Consider the following 15974-nt stretch of genomic DNA (forward strand, 5'->3'; position numbering starts at 1 on the left):
TTTGGGATGTGGGAGGAAACCAGAGCACTCGGAGGAAGCCTGAGCAATCTCATAAAGGAGGAGCAAACTCCACACAAACAGCGGCAGAGGTCAGGTTTGAACCCGGGTCGCTGGAGCTGTGAGGCAGCAGGTCTACCCGCTGCACTGTCGGGCACTGCTCTCCACTGTTTACCTTGTTCTACAGTGACAGAGGTTAGACTGTCCTTAGTATCAGAATTAAGCACATCTAACTCCATCTTGGCGTTGACCAAATCGTATGCATGATTAAAGAATGATAAGCATCTTTAATACCCTTCACTTCCAACTACCTTTGAGGCAGGACTTAAAACTTGTGAGGAACATGTTAATCTCAGCACCAAAGCTCTGTTGCAGATTCCACCGTCTTCACCATTAATAAAACTAACAGGTTCACATGGTGCCAATCAACTGGAACTTTAGGCCCTTGCAGATACACACACGTGACATTATACTGCTGCCTCTCATTATAGAATTATAACCTCTGGAATTACATCACTCTCCCTCCTCTCACTGCACAATATTGAATATATCATACACGATTGAAGTGAGATAGATGTACACAATGTCAGATTGTACTCTATGGCACCTTGGAAGTTGTTTAACAACAATGGACAGAATAGTGCCACACAGAGTGATGTGTAGGAGCATTATGTACAGAAGCAGAAATATTATACAGCCACGGACAGCAATGGAGTAAGGGATTATGCATTATTCTTTAAATTAATCATGTTCTGAGACCTATATCACTTTTCAAGTATTCACCAGGGATCTCAGCAATGAGGAAAATGTTCCCAGCCACTTAGTTGCAGAGAAACAGCTTTATAAGGCTTTTAGGAGCTTTGACAGATGCCCTGGTGCTAACTCACTGACGCAGGGTGCATTTCGGTCAGCGCTGGAGATTGTTCGATGGATCTCTGAGGGTTAATAAGTCAGCCGCAGAATTAGTGGAGTCGCAAGGTTTACAGTTGGAAATCATTAAGTATCGACCTTTTGACTGCAGCCTCCATTTGCTGATGTGCAGAGCCAGCAGCTGAACTTGTTCGAGTGGACACAAGAACAAACTTCAAACGTGCCCAGCAGCTCCTCTGTGACACACAGGGGTCCATCCACGCAGTGTTGACTTGCAGAAACAAAGAACTGCAGATGCTGGTTTATACCAAAGATGCTGGAATCTTGATCAAAACAAGATAGAGCTCTAGGGGCTAGTGGAATCAAGGGATAAGGGGAGAAGGCAGGCACGGATTATTGATTTGGAACGATCAGCCATGATCACAATGAATGGGGGTGCTGGCTCGAAGGGCCGAATGGCCTCCTCCTGCACCTATTTTCTATGTTTCTATGTCTATGTTTCTGTAACACAAAGTGCTGGAGTAACTCAGCGGGTCAGGCAGCATCTAGAAGGATGAGAGGAGATCTTATCGAAACGTATAAGATTATTAAGGGGTTGGACACGTTAGAGGCAGGAAACATGTTCCCAATGTTGGGGGAGTCCAGAACAAGGGGCCACAGTTTAAGAATAAGGGGTAGGCCATTTAGAAATGAGATGAGGAAAAACTTTTTCAGTCAGAGAGTTGTGAATCTGTGGAATTCTCTGCCTCAGAAGGCAGTGGAGGTCAATTCTCTGAATGCGTTCAAGAGAGAGCTGGATAGAGCTCTTAAGGATAGCGGAGTTAGGGGGTATGGGGAGAAGGCAGGAACGGGGTACCGATTGAGAATGATCAGCCATGATCACATTGAATGGCGGTGCTGGCTTGAAGGGCCGAATGGCCTCCTCCTGCACCTATTGTCTATCTCTGGAGAAAAAGGATAGTTGATGTTTTGGGCCAAGACCCTTCCCATCCCTTTTCTCCAGACTTTGTATCTAGTTTTGACTTGTTTTGGGAAAGCTGAAGGATAAATCAAATTCTTCATCACCTCTTCAAAAAATGTGGTTATTTTCCCATCTATCCCTAACTTCCTGAAAAAAAGGTTAACTTCTTGCTGTCAGAAGAATCCCAACGTGAAACGTCGCCCTGTCCATTCCCTCCGCGGATGCTGCCTGACCCGCAGAGTTCTCCAGCACTTTGTGTTTGATCAAGATTCCAGCATCTGCAGTTCTTTGCATTCACATCGCCACTTCTTACATACATTGCCAGTGGTTGAGTTAGTAACAAGTTCAGGAGTAGCCCCAGGAACATGGACACACAACCCAGACTGCCCATCGAATGTAGTACTGAGCGACCACTCTGCTGATGGAGATACTGCCTTCCCAAGGACACATAGAATACCAAACCAAAATCACTGGGCAGTTGGGCCAGCGTAGCGGCACAGCAGGTAGTGCTGCTGCCTCACTGCTCCAGCAACCTGGGCTCGATCCTGACCTCCGCCTCTGTGTCTTTGGAGTTTGTCTATTCTCCTTCTGACTGCGTAGCTTTCTCTTGGTGCTCCAATTTCTTTACAAATTCTAAAAGCTTGCTGGCCAGTAGGTTCACACTTCGGGTCCTTTTTTGTCCCAAGTTGGAGAGTCGAGAGGCAGTTTGTTGGCGTGTGAGGGGTGAAAGGTTGCAGGGAAGTGGTGGGATAGGTGGAGCAAACATGGACTCGATGGGTTGAATGGCCTCCTTTGCTATTGTCACAAACCATAGGAGATGATTTCAGCACATTGACACATGTGGGAGTTTGCTGTGTGACATTTGACGGTCAGATTTTTAACACTTCAAATAGTTTTTAGTTTTACAGATACAGTGGAAACAGGCCCTTCAGCCCACCGAGTACATGCTGGCCAGCAATCCCCACACACTAACGCTATCCAACACATACTAAGGACAATTTACAATTATACCAAGCCAATTAACCTACTAAAACCTGTACGTCTTTGGAGTGTGGGAGGAAACCGGTAATCCCAGAGAAAACCCTCGCAGGTCACAGGGAGAAAGTACAAACTCTATACAGATAAGCACCCACAGTTAGGATCGAACCCTGGTCTCTGGCGCTGTAAGGCAGCACATCTACCACTGCGCCACCATGCAGGAGATTCCCCTGCAACCTGTTCCTCGCGCGGTTCACAGACTCGCCAGCCGCCTGCCACTTTTGCGGGTTGGAAGAGTTGTGTACCACGTGTACATGGAGTGTGTGAGGTTGCAGCCCCTGTTCCAATATCTAAAGGGGCTGCTCCTTGCTTTTTGGCTGCACTTTTCACCCACCATCCTCATCTTTGGACACCCTGTGCGTAGGGGAGAGGGTAGGGCCGAGGATGTCCTGGTTGGGTTGCTCCTGGGCCTGGCCAAACTGGCCATCCGCGAAGAGGGCTCTGCCCGAGCCAGCTGCCTGCCCCTTTTCCGGGGTTACATCCGCGCCCGGGTGGTGTTGGAGAGGGACTACACGCTGTCCACGGGCACCCTGGGGGGTTTCCGGGACCGCTGGGCACCGCGGGGATTGGATGTATCCTAGATGGAGATTGTAATATAATTGTATAATAGTTTCAATTGGTATATTTGTTTGTATAGTATTCTGGTGGTGGGTTCTGTTTTGGTTTTATTGTATTGTATATATTATTTTAATATTTGAATAAATATTTTTGATTAAAAAAAAATTAAAAACCATGCAGGAGATGATTTCAGCACACTGTTACTTGTGATAGTTTGCAATGTGACAATTGACTGTCAGATTTTTAATACTGAATACACTTCAAATAACTGGAAAGCATTTTGGGATGATCTGTCATTATTGAAAGGCACTCCAGTGACAAGAGTCCCTGCTTTGCCTGATTTTGTGCATAAAATATTCACTGAGTGCGTTCCCTTTCCCCTTGTAATTTGAGGGAACCTTTCACATTCTTGAGATGCCCCCGCTATTTTAGTTACTTATTCAATCTTGGGATGTGGGCGTGCATGGGTATTGTCCACCATTAATTGCCTCTGTACTGAGAGGACAGTCATGAATCACTGTTGTGGCACCAGAGCCACATATTGGCCAGAACAGATAGGCAACTAGGGGTTCTTTGCAACGTTCTGACAATTCACATACTGCACCAATGATGCACTCCACCAGGCAGGGACCCCTCAATGGCCCACTCCATCTGCACAAGAGAGAACCCCAATGGCCCACTCCATCTGCACAAGAGAGAACCTCAATGGCCTACTCCATCTGGACAAGAGAGAACCTCAATGGCCCACTCCACCAGGACAGAACACCAATGGTCTGCTCCACCAGGCCAGGACCCCCAATGGTCTACTTCACCAGGACAGAAACCTCAATGGCCCACTCCACCTGAACAGGAGAGAACCTCACTGGCCCACTGCACCAGGCCAGAAACCTTAATGGCCCACTGCACCAGAACAGATTCCTCAACGGTTCACTTCATTTGGACAGGACCCCAATGGCTCACTCCACCTGGACAAGAGAGAACCCCAATGGTCCACTCCACCTGGACAGACACCTCAATAGTCCACCCAACCATGACAAGGACCCCCACTGACCCGCCCCTCTGGGACGGAACCACATCAATGGGACAGACTCAAAGATAGCCTCGTTAACTCACCGTGTACCAGGGAGAAAGAAGGGAAGTCCAAATACCTGCCGTTCTGTTTACACAAAACAATGGAACCCATTCAGGAGCTGCCCAGGTTATGGCAACAGGAGGCTGGGCCACGAGGAAGAGCTGCCTCCTCCGGACGGCCCCAAGCCTGGCAAGCTCCTTCCAGACAAGCAGGGCTCACAACCTCACTGTCCGGCAGCTCTTCCAGTCTGCTGGCCCTCAGTGGAGACAGACAGTCACCCCAGGTCAGACAGCTCAAACCTCTCCTCACTAATAATACATTGCTTGAAAATAAGATCCGAGAAAGCGGATCACTTGGACACCAATGCTCAGCCCTGATGCGAGATTAGGTTACGCCCTGCCAAGCCTCCATCAGCAACGGAAACTTGCTGTGGTTTTGCAGAGTTTTATTTTTCACAAGGGCACTAAAGTTGACTGGAAAGAGACCCTAGCAGGCAAGACGGCGGAACAACAACGGCAGGTATTTCTGGGAATAATACAGAAGGTGCAGGATCAGTTCATTCCAAAGAGGAAGAAAGATTCTAAGGGGAGTAAGAGGCACCCGTGGCTGACAAGGGAAGTCAAGGACAGCATAAAAATAAAAGAGAAGAAGTATAACATAGCAAAGATGAGAGGGAAGCCAGAAGATTGGGAAACTTTTAAAGAGCAATAGATGGTAACTAAAAAGGCAATACGGGGAGAAAAGATGAGGTACAAAGATAAGCTAGCCAAGAATATAAAAGAGGATAGTAAAAGCTTCTTTAGGTATGTGAAGAGGAAAAAATAGTTAAGACAAATGTGGGTCCCTTGAAGACAGAAGCAGGTGAATTTATTATAGGGAACAAGGAAATGGCAGACAAGTTGAACAGGTACTTTGGATCTGTCTTCACTAAGGAAGACACAAACAATCTCCCAGATATACTAGTGGCCAGAGGTCCTTGGGTGATGGAGGAACTGAAGGAAATGCACATTAGGCAGGAAATGGTGTTGGGTAGACTGATGGGACTGAAGGCCGATAAATCCCCAGGGCCTGATGGTCTGTATCCCAGGGTACTTAAGGAAGTGGCTCTAGAAATCGTGGACGCATTGGTGATCATGTTCCAATGTTCTATAGATTCAGGATCAGTTCTTGCGGATTGGAGGGTGGCTAATGTTATCCCACTTTTTAAGAAAGGAGGGAGAAAGAAAACAGGGAATTATAGACCAGTTAGCCTGACATCGGTGGTGGGGAAGATGCTGGAGTCAATTATAAAAGATGAAATTGCGGAGCATTTGGATAGCAGTAACAGGATCGTTCCGAATCAGCATGGATTTACAAAGGGGAAATCATGCTTGACTTATCTTCTGGAATTTTTTGAGGATATAACTAGGAAAATGGACAAGGAAGAGCCAGTGGATGTAGTGTACCTGGACTTTCATAAAGTCTTTGATACGGTCCCACATAGGAGATTAATGGGCAAAATTAGAGCACATGGTATTGGGGGTAGGGTACTGACATGGATAGAAAATTGGTTGGCAGACAGGAAACAAAGAGTAGGTATTAACGGGTCCCTTTCAAAATGGCAGGTCCATTAACGGGTCCTTTTCAGAATGGCATCCAATTCTCTGGGTGCTTTCAAGAGAGAGTTAGACAGAGCTCTTAAAGATAGCGGAGTCAAGGGATATGGGGAGCAGGCAGGAACGGGGTACTGATTGTGGATGATCAGCCATGATCACAGTGAATGGTGGTGCTGACTTGAAGGGCCGAATGGCATACTCCTGCACCTATTGTCTATTGTCTAATTGCATTCTAACCGAGCTTCAAACTACTAATGGCTGCATTTGTGCCTCAGCAGGATTAAGGCAATTGAGCACCACGCCCCTCACCCAACATAAGATGAGGTGCGGATAATCGTAGACAAAGAGTCATTTGAAGCTAAATAAACCAAAGTCAGTCCTACATAGGCTAGCAGCCATTGTCATCAAAAGCTATTCTTCATCGCACCTGCCCCCTGCGATCCTTGGTCTCTTCTGTCAGTGGCTGATAGGGGATACGTTCTATAAAGAGCACCTCTGGCAGCTGCTTGTGGTCGCAAACATGTGAAGAACATCCTGTGTGGGTTGGAGGAAGCTGACAGCTCACTGCGTGCCGCTGTTATTTCAATAGAAGGTCCTCCTCTCGCCTGCTGTGGAACCCAGACGGCTTTCAAAGTGGTGCCCCACCAACAGGTGTGAGGAACAGTTGGTGGGATTAGTGTTCATCTTACTGACACTCCCACCATCCGACTAGACTAACTGAATGGTAAAGACCATGCAGAAGGAAAGGCTTGCATTTATATCCCCAAGATATTTACGCCCACTGAAACAATAGACAATAGACAATAGGTGCAGGAGGAGGCCATTCGGCCCTTCGAGCCAGCACCGCCATTCAATGTGATCATGGCTGATCATTCTCAATCAGTACCCCGTTCCTGCCTTCTCCCCATACCCCCTGACTCCGCTATCCTTAAGAGCTCTATCTAGCTCTCTCTTGAATGTATTCAGAGAATTGGCCTCCACTGCCCTCTGAGGCAGAGAATTCCACAGATTCACAACTCTCTGACTGAAAAAGTTTTTCCTCATCTCTGTTCTAAATGGCCTACCCCTTATTCTTAAACTGTGGCCCCTGGTTCTGGACTCCCCCAACATTGGGAACATGTTTCCTGCCTCTAATGTGTCCAACCCCTTAATAATCATACGTTTCGATAAGATCCCCTCTCATCCTGCTAGAAAGACAAAGAGAATTAGTTCAAGATCCCACAAACGGCAGTGTTTTGGAGATGTCAGCCATGGAGCTAAACATTGGCCAGGATGCCAGGAGGAATTCATGGGCTCTTTATATGGGTAGGATAATGGGAATACATAGACTAAACCTTGGTGTAAGGTTGCAGTTGAGGCAAAACCACCTCAATGTGAATTTAGTTTATTATGTTTTCATGTATTTTTAATCAAAAGTTATGTTCAAATTTTTTTTTAGAGATACAGTGTGAAAACAGCTCTTCGGCCCACCGAGTGAGTCCGCGCCGACCAGCGATCACCTGCATACACTAGCACCATCCTACGCACACTAGGGACAATTTACAATTTTACAGAAGCCAATTAACCTACAAACCTGTACATCTTTCGAGTGTAGGAGGAAACCGGAGCACCTTTCGGAATGGCAGGCAGTGACCCGTGGGGTACCGCAAGGTTCGGTGCTGGGACCCCAGCTATTTATGATATACATTAATGACTTAGATGAAGGGATTAAAAGTACCATTAGCAAATTTGCAGATGATACTAAGCTGGGGGGGTAGTGTGAATTGTGAGGAAGATGCAATAAGGCTGCAGGGCGACTTGGACAGGTTGTGTGTGTGGGCGGATACATGGCAGATGCAGTTTAATGTAGATAAGTGTGAGGTTATTCACTTTGGAAGTAAGAATAGAAAGGCAGATTATTATCTGAATGGTGTCAAGTTAGGAAGAGGGGATGTTCAACGAGATCTGGGTGTCCTAGTGCATCAGTCACTGAAAGGAAGCATGCAGGTACAGCAGGCAGTGAAGAAAGCCAATGGAATGTTGGCCTTCATAACAAGAGGAGTTGAGCAGAGGAGCAAAGAGGTCCTTCTACAGTTGTACCGGGCCCTGGTGAGACCGCACCTGGAGTACTGTGTGCAGTTTTGGTCTCCAAATTTGAGGAAGGATATTCTTGCTATTGAGGGCGTGCAGCGTAGGTTCACTAGGTTAATTCCCGGAATGGCGGGACTGTCGTATGTTGAAAGGCTGGAGCAATTAGGCTTGTATACACTGGAATTTAGAAGGATGAGGGGGGATCTTATTGAAACATATAAGATAATTAGGGGATTGGACACATTAGAGGCAGGAAACATGTTCCCAATGTTGGGGGAGTCCAGAACAAGGGGCCACAGTTTAAGAATAAGGGGTAGGCCATTTAGAACGGAGATGAGGAAGAACTTTTTCAGTCAGAGAGTGGTGAAGGTGTGGAATTCTCTGCCTCAGAAGGCAGTGGAGGCCAGTTCGTTGGATGCTTTCAAGAGAGAGCTGGATAGAGCTTTTAAGGATAGCGGAGTGAGGGGGTATGGGGAGAAGGCAGGAACGGGGTACTGATTGAGAGTGATCAGCCATGATCGCATTGAATGGCGGTGCTGGCTCGAAGGGCTGGATGGCCTACTCCTGCACCTATTGTCTATTGTCTATTGTCTATTGTAAAACCCACGCAGTCGGAGGGAGTATGTACAAACTCTGTCCAGACAGCACCCGTGGTCAGAATCGAACCCGGGTCTCTGGCGCTGTAAGGCAGCAACTCTACCGCTGTGCCACCGTGCCACCCCACTGTGTTTTCTCACAGGGTAAGGGAAGTTACTTAATAGAGGTGTCAGATGGTCATGAAAAGAAAGAATAAAACAAGCTGCTATCTGTGGCGTGGAATTAGCACCATAAATAAATGATTAAACCCAAGAGATTTAGGAGCGATGCTAGTTTCTGCATAGTGCATCAGACATAAAGGCTGAAGCAGATGGTTGGAAGGCAGGGACAATGGAAACTGAAGCACGTGCCTAGGACTGGGAATGCCACTTGAGAATAAACAGCAGGGCCTGTATTTTTTTAAAGAAACAATAATAAAATGAAATCGTTTTTTAAAAGGAATAGATTTTAAGAAATAATTAACAGTTTAAAAAATCTTTCTGTAGTGTTAACTCAATTCCAACCATCTGAGAAAACTTTAATTCTTTAATGGCTAATTTCAAGTCCATTGATTGATTACATCATTTTTTGATTGATGTTGTCACACACCTAGTCCTCCACATTAATTTCCTCTGCCAGTTTGATCATTTATCAAATGATAAATGAATTATCATTTCTAAATAATTCAGCACAAATTCTGTGATTGGGCCAAAACTTTGAAAATGGCGTCAAAACCAGGCGATTCTTGTACATTGTCTCAGTGGACTATTTCTGTACACTTTTGACTTAATCTTGGATTGTGCTTATGCACTGTAATACTTTACTGAACTATATGCACAAAAAGAATTTCACCGTACATCTCCATCTAAGATCACAAGAAATTGCAGAGAATGTGGACGCAGCCCAGACCATCACACAAACCATTGACTCCATCTACACCACGCTGCCTGGGCAAGGCTGGCAGCAGAATCATAGATGAAATCTGCTCTTCTCCCTCTCCCCTCTTCTCCCCCTCCCATCAGGTACGAGGTACAAACATGTGAAAACGCACACCTCCAGATTCAGGGACAGTTTCTTCCCAGCTGTTACCAGGCAACTGAACTATCCTATCACCAAGTAGAGAGCAGTCCTGACATGCCATTTACCTCAATGGGAACCCTCAGACTATCTCTCATCAGATTTTACTGACTATATCTTGCACTAAACATGATTTCCTTTATGCTCTATCCGTACACTGTGGACTGCTTGTTTGTAATCATGTAGAGTCTTTCTGCCGGCTGGACAGCACGCAACAAAAAAGCTTTTCATTGTACCTCGGTACACGTGACAATGAACTGAACAAAACTAAACTAATAAAGAACCATTTTCTGGCTCAATAAATGCCAATTCAGCTGAAGCAGGTGGACAATGGGTTCAACGGTCCTCCCCGAGGTACTTGTCCTTCTGGTGGTCAGGGGTTACTTCGGCAGAGGTTGGCAAAGTGTTGAATACGAGACCTCAGCTGTACGTGGCCAAGACATTAACAAATTGAACCAGTCGCTTAATTTATATGTGTAAGAAGGAACTGCAGATGCTGGTTTAAACCAAAGATAGACACAAAAAGCTGGAGTAACTCAGCAGGACAGGCAGCATCTCTGGAGAGATGGAATGGGTGACGTTTTGGGTTGAGACCCTTCTTAAAGACTGACTTACCAGTCTGAAGAAGGGTCTCAACCTGAAATGTCATCCATTCCTTCTCTCCAGAGATGCTGCCTGTCCTGCTTAATTTATATATCACATAACGGTAAGTGCTTTTAATGGCCGTTGAGTTTAATGCCTAATTGATGCATACTTTTATTGAAAACAAGAATATAAGACAGCACAGTGATGCAGAGGTAGAGTTGTTGCTTTATAGTGCCAGAGACCCGGGTTCGATCCCTACTATGGGTGCTGTCTGTCTGAAGTTTGTACGTTCTCTCAGTGACCCGTGTGGGTTTTTCCCGGGTGTTCCAGCTTCCTCCCACACTCCAAAAACATACAGGTTTGTAGGCTAATTGGCTTCAGTAAAATTGTAAATTGTCCCTAGTGTGTAGGATAGTGTTAGCGTACGGGGTGATCGCTGGTCGGCGCGGACACGATCGGTCAAAGGGCCAGTTTCCGCGCTGTATCTCTAAAGTTTAAAGAGAACTTCAGTTTAGCCACGAGGTAAAGATTCTGCTTATTGGGGAATTTAATGCATTATTCTTTTTTGGCAAAGAAATGTAAACTGTGGTGAAGTCAATATGTCAGAAAATGTCAATCGTGTCCTTGCAAAGAAACCGCATACTCATTGATAGTTGAAGCTTTGAGGTTGGAGTCTCTCAGGACACCTCGCTGGGATCTGATGGCTGGCACTGCCTGTAGGATTCACAATCCATTGAGTATCACTGAGATATTCAGACCTGGCCCTGAGTGGATGGTCTGCTGAATTTAATAGGTTTACCTCAGGTCATGGAAAAAACATAGTGTGCGTCGGACGAGGACAGAGGAAAACATCTGCAAAAGGTCCTTTTGCGTAATCTATCATGGGATTAAAAATGGATTTGATCTGCAGTGGCAGGCAGTCTCAATGTCCAATTACAATGAGAATGTTGATTTATGACATGTTCTCAGCAGAATATTCAACGTGTGGTGTGGGGTCAGGAAGGGCACAACAAGATGAGTTCTCAAGGCCAATTCCACTTCAGTTTTGTCTTTGTACAGCACACATATCTTGAGTTGGCACATCTTTTGTACACCCGTTTGTAATCTGTTTCCCGAATGGGGGGGGGGGATAAAAATTAAATCACTCACTTTTCAGAACTGGTTTTAACTTTAGGATAGTTTCATCGATAGCTCAAATTGTGAAATATGAGGGTTAAGCAATCGTTTCTGAAATCTGAAGACTCCCTGTTCATTCAATGATTCGGTTTAGACCTAACGAATGGAAAAATCAGCAGCACTGCATCAACAATCTCAAGGTATGTTTAGTTTAGTTTAGAGATGCAGTGAGGAAACAAGCCCTTCGGGGATACACAGCGGACACAAGGAACTACAGGTGCTGGTTTACAAAAAAAATGACAAAGTGTTGAGGTAATTCAGCGGGTCAGGCAGCATCTCTGGGGAACATGGATAGGCGATGTTTCGGTTTGGGACCCTTCCACACACAGTAATACACAGTGGCAGGCATGAGAAGGTCACTCTGAAGGATAACACCACAGAGTTGATCTGCTGTGCTCTTATCAATTCCCTGTTCATTATTCCCACTCAGTCACAGTTTTGGTTCCCTCTAAGCTGCAACGTTTCACACAGACCCTCTGCAGCTTTGAAATTCTATTACACCTTCAAGATCTCAATCTGATTCCTTTGAAAATAAAATACCTCAGAGTTATGCCTCTGTAATACAGACTCTTGGGTCCCTCACTGCCACGAGCAGCTGGTATTATATAAAATCCCCTTGAAAACTGCAGTCTTAACTGCACAGCAAGTTTCGTCATCAAGTAAATCAATGAATCAGTGACCCCTTTGATGTTTTTAATCCCATTTCCATAGCACTCACACATAAATAGACTTTTCCCATCTTTGGTCTTCCTGCGAGACTGATTTCATGCAAACGCCGTCATGCCACCATTTCCCATTATCAACATCAATGATCCAGATCCTGCTAAAAACTCTTAAAGTGGAAAGTCATCTCCAAATAGCCCCTTCATCTTGGACTCTGATAGTGATTTCAATTCAAAGCGTGGATTTGCAATAAATAGTTCAATTCTCCACGCTACTAAATTTTAAGCCATCCACCCATCAGAGTGAGTCATAAGAAGTAAGAATCATTTGAAAAACAGTAAATGGATAGTGATGGGCTCAGGGAATACATCACAAATATGCATCAAGTCAGAGTCAGAGTGTTAGGCAGCAGGGAAACAAACCCTTCAGACCTGTCATGAAGATAAGTACAAAATGCTGGAGTAACTCATCGGGTCAGGCAGCATCTCTGGACAAAAGGAGTAGATGACCTTTTGGGTCATTGCCCTTCTTCAGACTGAGAGTCAGGGGAGAAGGAAACTGGAGGTAATGAGAAGGTACAAAGAACAAGCGAATGAGAGGTATGAAAAGAACAAATCAGAGCAAGAAACGGTGGAGCCCACAATGGTCCATTGTTGGCTGTGGAAGAAGTGATAACAAGGGATGCAAACAGTGATACTAAGCAGGACTTTTTAGAAAAAACACAATACGATAGGATAGAACTTTATTCATCCCCGGTCTGCCAACAGTCGCACTACACAACAAGGTACACGAAAACTTGAAATTAAAATTAAATTAAAAGTGAAAAAATAAATAAAAAGACAAGCGACTGTTGGCTGGCTGCCGTGTGCACAGCGCCGTAACCGGAACGCACAAACAAACAAACGCAGGCCTATCCCCTGGGCAGAGGAATCTAAAACCATTCCAAAATGAGCACATTCCAAGCTTGACTTTTGTTGTAATGCAAGGAACTATGGCATCTCGTGTGCACAAGACCCATTAGATAATAACCAAATAAATTGTTTTATTAAAGCTGCCTGGACAGTCCCACTGGGAGAAGCACTGTTCACCCCAGGAAGAAGGCATCCCAGTCATTTAAACCTGACCCCCAGGCACGCCAACTATGCTGGCTGGAAAACAGTGTATTCTGACACCGTCTTTGAAGTGGGAAGATTTATATTCAAGGCCGCTTCCACGATGGGCACTGCTGGGACAAAGCTCACGGGTCGATTTCCCCTTTGATCCCCAGCAGACTCCGAGGCATCAAAACAACAGCAGGAAGCGGTGGAGAGCATATCTTGCCTGTCACAAGCTTTTCACTGCAACACATTAGAATACAGCACCCCGAGAGCCCGCTGCTGTTCTCCGACACCTCAATACAGGGCCAGTGATATACTGTATGTCTGCAACACCAGCACAATAAACACCTCACGCTCACAGAACGGTCAGGCTGTTTGGCCCAACAAATCCTTTCCAGCTCCATCTCAGAACAAGCCAGCCAGTCCCACTCCATAGTTTCATTTAGTTTAGAGGAACAGCATGGAAACAGGTCCTTCGGCCCAACTAGCCCACCCGCCAACCATCGATCACCCGTTCATACCAGTTCCATGTTATTCCATTTACGTATTGCTTCCCACACTGGGCGCAATTCACAGAGGCCAATTAACGCACAAAGCCGCATGTCTTTTGGATGTGTAGGGAAATCGGAGTGCAGGGAGAATGTGTGAACTCCACACAGACAGCAACCAATGTTGGGGTGGAACCCAGGTCTCCGGCACTGAGAGGCAGCGGTTCTACCAGATGCTGACTACGGGTGCTGTCTGTACCGAGTTTGTACGTTCTCCATGGGACCGTGTGGGTTTTCTCTGGTTTCTCCCACATTCCAAAGAAGTGCAGGTTTGTAAGTTAATTGGCTTCTGTCAGTTGTCCCTAGTGTGATGGATAGTGATAGTGTAAAGGGGGGTCGCTGGTCGGCCATGGCTCGGTGTGCCGAAGGGCCCGTTTCCACGCAGTATCTGCAAAGTCTAGTCTAAAGGTTGGCTCCACTCTGCCAGAGCACAAGGTGTTCCCTTTGGCAGAGGGCTGAGAGTGGGAAGCTCTCAAGGCCTCAGATGACCTAATCAGGCTGTACTCCAAGGGGCCAGAGCTTGTCCCATTCTACCTTTGCCTCCCCCCTGGCTGATAAGCCGGTAGCCGTCGCTGTACAGAACCACTGCCGATTTTCCAGCATCCTTGATTCCATAGCCTTGTGGGATTATCCGTTGTGCCGGACCAATACATCGGCACCGGAACGGTCTGCCTAGTCCGCTGAGGAGCCGAGATACCGACCGCAAAGTCGGCCTCGGAAGTCGGCAACGGGAAGGGATCTGCTGGCTGCAGCAGGGCCGGAGTTCAGACGCCCCGGCCACAGGGAGGCAGATTCCACCCGCCGGTCAGCACGGAAGTCCCAAAGAGGTCGAGATCGGTCACCTCACCCAGCCAAGGCACCACATTTTCAGCGGGACTTCCAGGGGGGGATTTCAAGTGCGTAACATTGTCCGGATTAAAGGAGGTGCCGCCCACCAATTGCCGGAAAATCGGTGGTGAGCCGTCATTTAGATTTAGGTTAGAGATACAGCATGGAGACAGCTGGAGAAGAGGTGTCCAAGCAGAAGTGTCTGGGAGTGGGCACAACTGGGGAGATCTCGAAAGAACCGCCAACAACCGAGTGAGGTGGAGGACATTTGTCAATGGCCTATGCTCCCGAGAGGAGCAAAGGGCTTAAGAAGAAGAGGAACAGCATGGAAATAGACCCTTCTGCCCAACGGGTCCATGCTGGCCATCGATCACTTGTTTACACTAGTTCAACGACGTTCCAATTTCTCACCCACTCCCTGCACATTTGGGCAATTTACAGAGGCCAATTAACCTGCAGACCTGTACGTCTTTGGGACACGGGAGGAAACCGGAGCACCCGGAGGTAAACCACGCGGTGACAGGGGGAACGTGCAAACACCACGCAGACAGCACCCGAGGTCGGGACAGTAGCCGGATCTCTGGTGCTGCGAGATTAGCAGCTCTCCCGGATGCGTCACTGTGCCACTGGGAGCTTTTGAATTATAATGAGTCAGATGCTCCCACGTGACGAGTTGAGTTTATCGCCTGGGAGCGGTCCATCCTGTGGTGCAGGAGACCAGAGGCAAGGTGTCATCAGCCCATCTGATGACTTGCTGTCAGAATCACGTGCAGTGTGGCAGCTGAGTGTGGAGAGAGGTCCTCGTCAGCTTGTGGTGAGCAGCAGGCTGGTCCAGTCCCTTTCACAGCCCTCTCAGTACCTCAGACAGCAGCCTGTCAGATTAGTGGGAGTCATTCCTGACTCCGTCTCACAATCCAGGCTCGCACGTCAGCCTTCACCCCGTCCATTCACATCAGCGACCAGACACGCAGCACCTTCATCCCACGGGGAATTTAATTAGTTGTCACTGAGTCACATGGATTAGCTCCTTTTGGAGGAGTCATAAAACCTATGTTCATCGGGTGGATGCAGGATGCTTGCAGAAATGTAGGGATTAAACTCTATCTTTCTCTCCCCCTCTTCTTTTCAATGCCCCATCTCCCATGCCACCCCCAGCCCCCCCCCCCTCCCCAACTCCCAATATTTCATTGTGCCATAAGAAAATAACTGCAGATGCTGGTACAAATCGATTTATTCACAAAATGCTGGAGTAACTCAGCAGGT

The 15974-nt window shown here is 46.7% G+C and overlaps 1 protein-coding gene across 1 annotated transcript in view; it reads right to left on the reverse strand.

The window, feature by feature from the left end:
- snrkb (SNF related kinase b) overlaps positions 1–15974 on the reverse strand; it is a 125649-nt gene that overhangs the window by 9604 nt on the left and 100071 nt on the right. The gene's annotated exons all lie outside the window — the stretch shown is intronic.

This window comes from Rhinoraja longicauda, chromosome 6, assembly GCF_053455715.1.
Source record: "Rhinoraja longicauda isolate Sanriku21f chromosome 6, sRhiLon1.1, whole genome shotgun sequence".
In the NCBI taxonomy this organism is placed as follows: domain Eukaryota; kingdom Metazoa; phylum Chordata; class Chondrichthyes; order Rajiformes; family Arhynchobatidae; genus Rhinoraja; species Rhinoraja longicauda.